The sequence below is a fragment of the Nicotiana tabacum genome, chromosome 22 (genome assembly GCF_000715075.1).
Source record: "Nicotiana tabacum cultivar K326 chromosome 22, ASM71507v2, whole genome shotgun sequence".
Taxonomy (NCBI): domain Eukaryota; kingdom Viridiplantae; phylum Streptophyta; class Magnoliopsida; order Solanales; family Solanaceae; genus Nicotiana; species Nicotiana tabacum.
In genome coordinates this window covers 136,038,280-136,047,616 of record NC_134101.1, presented here as the reverse complement: position 1 = coordinate 136,047,616, position 9,337 = coordinate 136,038,280, and positions in this window count along the sequence as shown.

Genomic DNA, 9,337 nt, shown 5'->3' with positions numbered 1-9,337 from the left:
ATACTTTGAAAGTATTAGAGGTAAGAACTTTCTTTTCCTAAATAATGTCAAATCTTTCTAAACTTGAATTTGTAGCCCTGGATATATCAGGCAAAAGCTACATGTCTTGGGTGCTTGATGCTGAAATTCATCTTGATGCGATGGGTCTGGCAGACACCATCAAGGATAAAAATCAGGCATCAAACCAAGATCGTGCCAAAGCAATGATATTTCTACGCCATCACCTTGATGAGGGCCTGAAAATGGAATATCTTACTATTAAAGATCCAATCATAGTGTGGAATAATTTGAAAGATAGATATGACCACCTGAAGATGGTCGTTCTTCTACAGGCACGTTATGATTGGAATCATCTAAGGCTACAAGATTTTAAATCTATTAGGAGTATAATTCTGTATGTTCAGAATTATTTCCCAATTGAAATTATGTGGTGATAATATTACTGATCATGATATGTTGGAGAAAACTTTCACCACTTTTCATGCCTCGAATATGCTCCTGCAGCAGCAATATCGAGAGATGGGATTTAAAAAGTATTCTGAACTTATCTCACATCTTCTTATAGCAGAGCAAGATAATGGACTATTAATGAAAAATCATGAAAGTCGACCTATTGGTTCTTGTCCATTCCCTGAAGTGAATGAGACGAACTTCTACCAAGCTAAACGTGGAAGAGGTCGTGGCCCCAGTCGTGGTCATGGTCGTGGTCGGGGAAGAAACCCCAATCATGGTAATAATAATGCACCAAAGAAGCCTCCTCACCACCAGCAGTGGAAAAGGAAGGAACAAAAGCATGAAGTGGTGCAAGCGCCAAATGCAGAAAATGCATGCTATAGATGTGGAGGAAAAGGGCACTGGTCACGTACCTGTCGTACGCCAAAGCACCTGGTTGAGCTTTATCAAGCCTCCCTGAAGAAGACAGAGAAAAATGTTGAAGCAAATTTTATTTCTGAAGATAATTTAGACTTCATGCATTTGGATGTAGCTGATTACTTTGCACTCCCAGAAGGAGAAACAAGTCATGTAATCGGTAGTGAATATATAGAAATGTAAATATTTTAATTTTTGTTGTTTGTAATAGATAGTATGGTTATGTAATTGTTGTACATAAATAAAAGTTATGCTTTGATAATGATGTTTACTATAATATATTTTATTTATGTTATTTTGAAGAATATGGATAACCCTCAAATTATGTTTGGATCAAAGACAAATCATGAAGATATTTGTGTTATTGATAGTGGAACAACTCATGCCATATTCAACGATCAGAAATACTTTTCTTATTTGCATAAGGAAAAAGCAAATGTTTCAACAATTTTTGGTAATATAAGTTTGATTGAAGGCTCCGGAAGAGCCATAATATTTCTGTCTAAGGGAACAAAACTTATTATAGACAATACATTGTTCTCCTCCAAGTCCCGAAGAAACTTGTTGAGTTTTATAGATATCCGCCAAAATGGGTATCATGTTGAGACAATAGATGAAATGAACATGGAATATCTTTGTATTACAAAGAATATTTCTGGCCAGAAATGCATTGTAGAAAAGTTACCAACTTTATCTTCTGGCTTATACTATTCAAAAATTAGTACAATTGAAGCACACTCTATCGTAAACCAGAAGTTTACGGATTCAAATACTTTTGTGCTTTGGCATGGCCGTTTGGGCCATCCCGGATCAATTATGATGAGACGAATTATTGAAAATTCGAGTGGGCATCCATTAAAGAACTTGAAGATTCTTACAAATGACGAATTTTCTTGTGATGCTTGTAATCAAGGAAAAATGATCACTAGACCATCACCAATGAAGGTTGGTATTGAATCCCTTGCCTTTTTAGAGCGTATACATGGGGATATATGTGGACCTATTCACCCACCAAATGGGTTGTTTAGATATTTTATGGTCCTAATAGATGCATCTTCAAGATGGTCTCATGTGTGCCTACTATCATCTCGCAACCTGGCGTTTGCAAAGCTATTAGCCCAAATAATTCGATTAAGGGCACAATTCCCAGATTATCCTATAAAGGCTATTCGCCTTGATAATGCTGGAGAATTCTCATCTCAAGCTTTTGATGATTATTGTCTATCCGTTGGGATAAAAGTTGAACATCCTGTAGCTTATGTTCATACTCAAAATGGCCTTGCAGAGTCATTTATTAAACGCCTGCAATTGATAGCAAGACCACTACTTATGAAAACAAAATTGCCCACTACTGCTTGGGGCCATGCTATCTTGCATGCAGCATCACTCCGTCTCAGACCGACACATTATAATAAATATTCTCCGTCACAATTAGTTTTTGGTCATGAACTAAATATTGCCCATCTACAAATTTTCGGATGTGCTGTATATGTGCCAGTAGCACCACCACAACGTAGTAAGATGGGACCACAAAGAAGTATAGGAATATATGTTGGGTTTGAATCACCCTCTATTATTCACTATCTTGAACCATTAACAGGAGATTTATTTACTGCTCGATTTGCAGATTGTCGATTTGATGAAACAAATTTTCCACAATTAGGGGAGAGAAAAAGGAAATCAAAAGAGAAATTGTGTGGAAAATTTCATCATTATCTCACTTTGATCCCCGTACCCCTATATGTAATCAGGAGGTCCAGAAGATCATCCATTTACAGAATATAGAAAATCAAATGCCAGACGCATTTACTGATTTGAAAAGGATAACTAAGTCACATATCCCAGCAGAGAATGTGCCTATCCGAATTGATGTCCCAGTAGGACCATCTACTAGCATGAGAGATAGTGAACCTAAAGCACGCCTGAAGCGTGGTAGGCCTTTGGGTTCTAAGGATCGAAATCCTCGAAAAAGAAAATCGACAAATGATCAAAACGATACTATGAAGGGATCTCCTAAAGAGACCCAAAATCTGATTAGTTCTGATATTCTTGAAGAAATTAATGAACCCGAAGCTCATGTGAGTGAGGAACTTTTAATAAGTTCGATCGGTGATGGGATTAATTTAAATCGATCTAAAATAGTGGTGGATAATATTTTTGCATATAATGTTTCACTTAATACTATGCAAGATAGTGAGGATCTTGAACCTCGATCTATCGAAGAATGTCGACAAAGATCTGATTGGCCAAAATAGCAAGAGGCAATTCAATTGGAATTGAAGTCACTTGCTAAAAGAGAGGTCTTTGGACCAGTAGTCCAAACACCTGCTGGTATAAAACTAGTTGGTCATAAATGGGTTTTTGTGAGAAAAAGGAATGATAAAAATGAAGTTGAAAGATACAAAGCTCGCCTTGTTGCACAAGGATTCTAACAACGACCTGGAGTCGATTTTGATGAAACATATTCACCTGTTATGGATGCCATAACATTTCGGTATCTCATCAGTTTAGCACTACATAAAAAGTTTGAAATACATCTAATGGATTTAGTTACAGCTTATCTGTACGGTTTACTTGATAATGAAATTTATATGAAAATCCCTGAAGGATTTAAACTGCCTGAAGCAAAATCTCAGGAAATGTATTCAATCATATTACAAAGATCTTTGTACGGTTTAAAGCAATCTGGGTGCATGTGGTATAATCGCCTTAGTGAATATTTGCTGAAAGAAGGTTACATAAATGATGTTATTTGTCCATGTATTTTTATAAAGAAAATGACATCAGAATTTGTTATACTTGTTGTTTATGTTGATGACATAAATTTTGTTGGAACTCCAGAAGAGCTCCAAAAGGCAATTGAATATCTTAAGAAAGAATTTGAGATGAAAGATCTTTGAAAGACAAAGTTTTGTCTTGGTCTGCAAATTGAACATTTAGCAGACGGGATCTTTATCCATCAATCTGCCTATACAGAAAGGGTATTAAAACGCTTTTACATGGACAAAGCGCACCCATTGAGTACACCAATGGTTGTTCGATCACTTGAAGTGAATAAGGATTTGTTCCGACCTCCAGAAGAGGACGAGGAACTCCTTGGTCCCGAAGTACCCTATCTCAGTGCAATTGGTGCACTAATGTATCTTGCTAATGCTACAAGGACTGACATAATATTTTCTATTAATTTACTAGCAAGATATAGTTCTTATCCTACACGGAGACATTGGAACGGGATTAAGCATATATTGCGATATTTAAAGGAAACTCTTGATATGGGTTTGTTTTATGCTAACAAAGATAGTGTAGACCTTGTTGGTTATGCAGATGCAGGTTATTTATCTGATCCCCATAAAGCTCGATCTCAAACCGGCTACGTATTTACATATGGAGGTACTATCATATCATGGCGCTCCACAAAGCAATCTATTGTTGCTACTTCTTCAAATCACGCTGAGATAATAGCTATTCATGAAGCAAGTAGGGAATGCGTATGGTTGAGATCAATAATTCATTTTATTCGAGAAAAATGTGGTTTGAAATGTGAGAAAAGACCCACAATTTTATACGAAGACAATGCTGCATGCATAGCCCAATTGAAGGGAGGATTTATAAAAGGAGATAGAACGAAGCACATTTCACCAAAATTATTCTACACACAGGATCTTCAGAAAAGTGGTGACATTGATGTGCAATAAATCCGTTCAAGTGATAATCCAGCAGATTTATTCACTAAATCTTTGCCAACCTCAACTTTTGAGAAGATGGTATATAAGATTGGAATGCGGAGACTCAAATATTTGAAACAAGGTTTTCATCAGGGGGAGTAAAATACGCAATGCACTCTTTTTCCTTTACTAAGGTTTTTTCCCATGAGGTTTTCCTTATAAGGTTTTTAATGAGGCACCTAGCAATGCATATTACTAAATATGTGTACTGTTTTTCCTTCACTAGGATTTTTTCCCACGTGATTTTTCCTAGTAAGGTTTTAATGAGACACATTATCTTTTAATGAACATCCAAGGGGGAGTGTTATAAATATATTATATTATAGATGTTCATTTAGTACTCCGTTGTAAGTAATCTTCCTGAAGAAGCTTATCCATATGGGACTCCACTGTAAATATGTTTATCTATTTAGTACTCTATTGGAAATAAGCTTCCTGAAGAAGCTTATCACTTCGGTACCCGATTATGGATAAACATTACCCTAAGTAGAAGATTATCCATACCGGGTATAATGAGCTTATCCATTCAGTACTCCGTTATGGATAAACATTGCTCTCAGTAGAAGATTATCTCTATCTGGTATAGTAGCAGCTTACACAACAGCTTGCAGTAGCAGCTTACACAGCAGCTTGCATAGCAGCTTACAGTAGCAGCTTACACAGCAGCTTGCAGTAGCAGCTTACACAGCAGCTTGCGTAGCAGCTTGTAGTAGCAGCTTACACACCAGCTTCCTTTCTTCTATAAATAGAAGAAATTTCAGTTCATTATGTACATCAGTTTGAATTCGAATAATATATCAGTTTCTCTCTATACTTGTTTTTACTTTACAGTCTTTATTTTTTAACAGATTTAAGTTTTTTTAAGTTCTACAGGAATAAATTACCGATTTTGAGATTCATTTTCATTCGGTTCTATAACAATATAATAAAGAGAATAAAAACAGTAATATAGCTAAATGGGTTTTTTTATTGGTATAAAAGATGTACTTATATTATAGGGAATTAAACGGGTACATGAGAACAGTTTACAAAATGCATAAGAGGCATCATAGTTACTAAGCTAGAGTTTACTACAAATATCTACGTATGTGAATCATTACTAGAAAGATAGTTAGTACTAGATAGAACACTACTATTAGTACTAGATAGAACAGTACTATTACACAAAATAGTTATAGCAGAGAGCGGTTGTATTGAGTTACTGGATTTACATGTAAAACCTTTTTCAGCAACACAAACATGTTATTTCAGCAGGATTTTTCTTTTAGTTTTTAAAAAACTCGAAAACCTTTCTTAACAAACCGGTTAAAGCAACATAACCTTAAAAAGGCTAGCTACTGTATTTGCATAACTTGACAAATGTGATGATGTATGATATCCATGCACCATTCACAAGGCAGGCTAGACCCTTCACTACACTTCCTTTAGGCCCCAAGAATTTAAAGGCCCCAAAATTACTATTTTTCTATATATAGTATATAATTTATATAATTATCGCTGATTATTGATAAATTTATTTCTTTGTTTTCATATTAACGTTGATTTCTTCCTATGATTAGTATAACCAAATTAGTTTTCTACCAATCTTATTTTATATTTTTACTGAATTATTTTACTCTATTGTCATGTAACTATATCTAATAATCTAACTTATCCGTTATTTTCCTCACATAAATTATACTCCCACCGTCCCAATTTATATGATGGTGTTTGACTGGGCATGAAGTTTTTTTTTTAAAAAAAAAAACTTTTGAAATTTGTGATCTAAACAAATCATAGAAACTTGTGTAGCTAGAAATATCTCATTAAGGTTAAAGAAAAAAAATTCTGTTGAATTATTACCAAATATCGAAAGGTATTCTTTTTAGGGCAGACTAAAAAAGAGAGTGTCACACAAATTAGGATGGAGGGATAATGTTTTCTAGGTTCTCGCATTTTAGTTGTGATACAATCAAGGTTAAATTCATTAAATATTTTGTACTTTATAAAACCAAGTTCTCATTTTTTTTTCCATTCCATGCTTGTCTAATTTTTTAAACAACGATGCTCATTAAATATATATGTATTTATTTAAGGCCTCTTATTAAGGCTTTGCTTTAGACCTCGGATGCTATTGAGCCGCCCCTGACCATTCATTACAACTCTTCCTATTAGAAAGTCAAGTTTCAACTTTCAATAAATAGGTATTCAAAATTGATGGCAAATTAATACGACAACATGGAGGCCTAAAGCAAAGCCTTAATAAGAGGCCCTATTTATAACTCATAACTTGTAAAAAATATCAAAACTGTCATAATTTAATTATACTACTTGAAATAAACAATCAAACATGCTATTGTTTAGCAACATGGTAGTCGTCACAAAAAAAGAGTTCATTATCCGCTGCAGTAGCTTTATCTGATAGTCGAGGGGAAACGCGTGGGTAGTTGTAGGTTAATAATTGATGGGGTTATTTTATAAATTTTAAAAGTATAAGGTAAATTTGTAAAATTAAAAACTAGTGAAAATGCATTTTCAATTGAAAAACTGGTAAGAACAAGTTTTTCAAATTTAAAAATGTATTTTCAAGTGAAATTGGAATAATTGGTAAAATATGGATAACCAAACATTGTTCTCAAAATTTTTTTTGGAAAAAATCAAAACTTTTGTATGTCAAAACGGAAGCTAAATCTCTGTGCATGCCAATGATGGTTAAGCAAAAGTAATTTTGGAACAAAAATTTAGTATCTCCTTATTTCTTATTTGGTTATTAATCCTAGGATAAGTTATCTCACAATTAAAAATAGTACCGGAATAACTTACCCCTATTAGAGGGTGGAATAATAATCCCACGATAAGTTTTTCAGGATAAAGTTATAAACTTGACAATTCCAGAATTAATACAACATTCCATACAGTCAATCAGAAATAATCTAGTATAACTAATTCCGATATAACTAATCCAGCATAATTTGTCTTTGATGTTTGCTTAAAGTATATATATATATTTGTATGTATATCGCCTCATATCTATAACGACCCAACCGGTCGTTTTGAGCTTTTACACTTTGCTCGCCAATTCTCGGGCATGACTAGCCCTGTGTGATGTATTATGACTTATGTAAATCGTCGGTTTTGGTTTTCAGGGTAATCCGAATGAATTTGGAAGAACAGTTCTCAGTTTGAAGCTTGAAATTTAAAAGGTTTGACCAAGATTTGACTTGTTGGTATATGTTCTCGGATTGGAATTTTTATGATTTGGTTAGCTCCGTCAGGTGATTTGGGACTTATGAGCATAATCGGAATGCATTTTGGAGGTCCGTGGAAGGTTTAGGCTTGAATGGCGAAATTGAGATTTTGGCGCTTTCCGGTTGATGGGTGAGATTTTGATATAGGGGTCGGAATAGAATTTCAGAAGTTACAATAGTTCCGTTGTGGCATTTGGGATGTGTGTGCAAAATTTCATATCATTCCGACGTGGTTTGATATACATTTTGATCGAAAGCGTAATTCGGAAGATTAGAAGCTTCGACTTGAATCCGATGTATTTTGGGTGATTCGATGTTGTTTGAGGTGTTTTGAAGATTCTTACAAGTTTGAATGGTGGTATGTGACTTGTTTGTGCTTTTGGTTGAGGTCCCGGGGGCCTCGGGGTGATTTCGGATAGGTGACGGAAGAATTGGAATTGTGTTTTTGCAGCTCAAACATTTGGTTTTTGTCATAACCGCACCTGCGGTTGGGAGGCCGCAGGTGCAATGATCACAGAAGCATAAGGCAGCCGCAGATGTGGACAAGTTGAAGTCCTTCAGGAACCGCAGAAGCGGTGTCGTTGGCGCACCTGCGCTGGTTTTTAACCGCAGATGTGGAAATTGGCAACTTAATAAAAACCGTAGATGCGGTGGATTTGGTCGCAGAAGCAGGAAATGGACCGCAGGTGCGAAACTGCCTGGGTCAGAAAGTATATAATGTTCCTTCGCAAATTTTTGCTAAGTTCTCCATTTTTGAAGACGGGAAGGGAGCTAGGGCAGTGAATTCAAGGGAAAATCGAAGAGAATCAGTTGGGTAAGTTCCCTGAGCTTCATTACTCATGTTTATGATCATTTTTCCATTGATTAATCAAGGTATTATTAGAAATTAAGGAAGAAAATTAAGGGATTAGGGATTGAGATTAAGAGACCTTTGAGTGGGGATTTGAGGGGCCATTTGAGGTCCGATTTTGATGTTCTTGAAATGTATAGATTCGTGGGAGGACGAGGATTTTATTGATGTTAATTTTGTCAGATTCCGAGACGTGGGCCGGGTTAGAGCAATTTCAGGAATTTTTATGTAGATTGGATATTTTCGAGTGGGCTTTGTTCTCTTCGCATATTTTAATGGTTAGTGCTAATTGTGGCTAGATTTGGAGCATCCGGAGGTCGATTGGTGAGGGCAAAGGCATCGCAGGCTAGAGTTTGGACCGGATCGAGGTGAGTAATGATTGTAAATGTTGTCATGAGGGTATGAAACCCCAGATTTGCATATCGTTGTGCTATATTGAGGTGATGCACACTCTAGATGACAAGCATGGGGTCGTGCACTGATGAGGATTGTGACTTAGTCCATCCCGAATGACTATTTTACCGCGTATTTGACTGAAAACTATTTGGTATCATCATGTTTTGGGCTGAATGCCATATTTGGGCCTCGTACCAACTATTTGAAACCTTAGGGGATTTTTACTGTTATTTCCTCACGGTTTTGACTTTATACTTGAACTCAGTCAT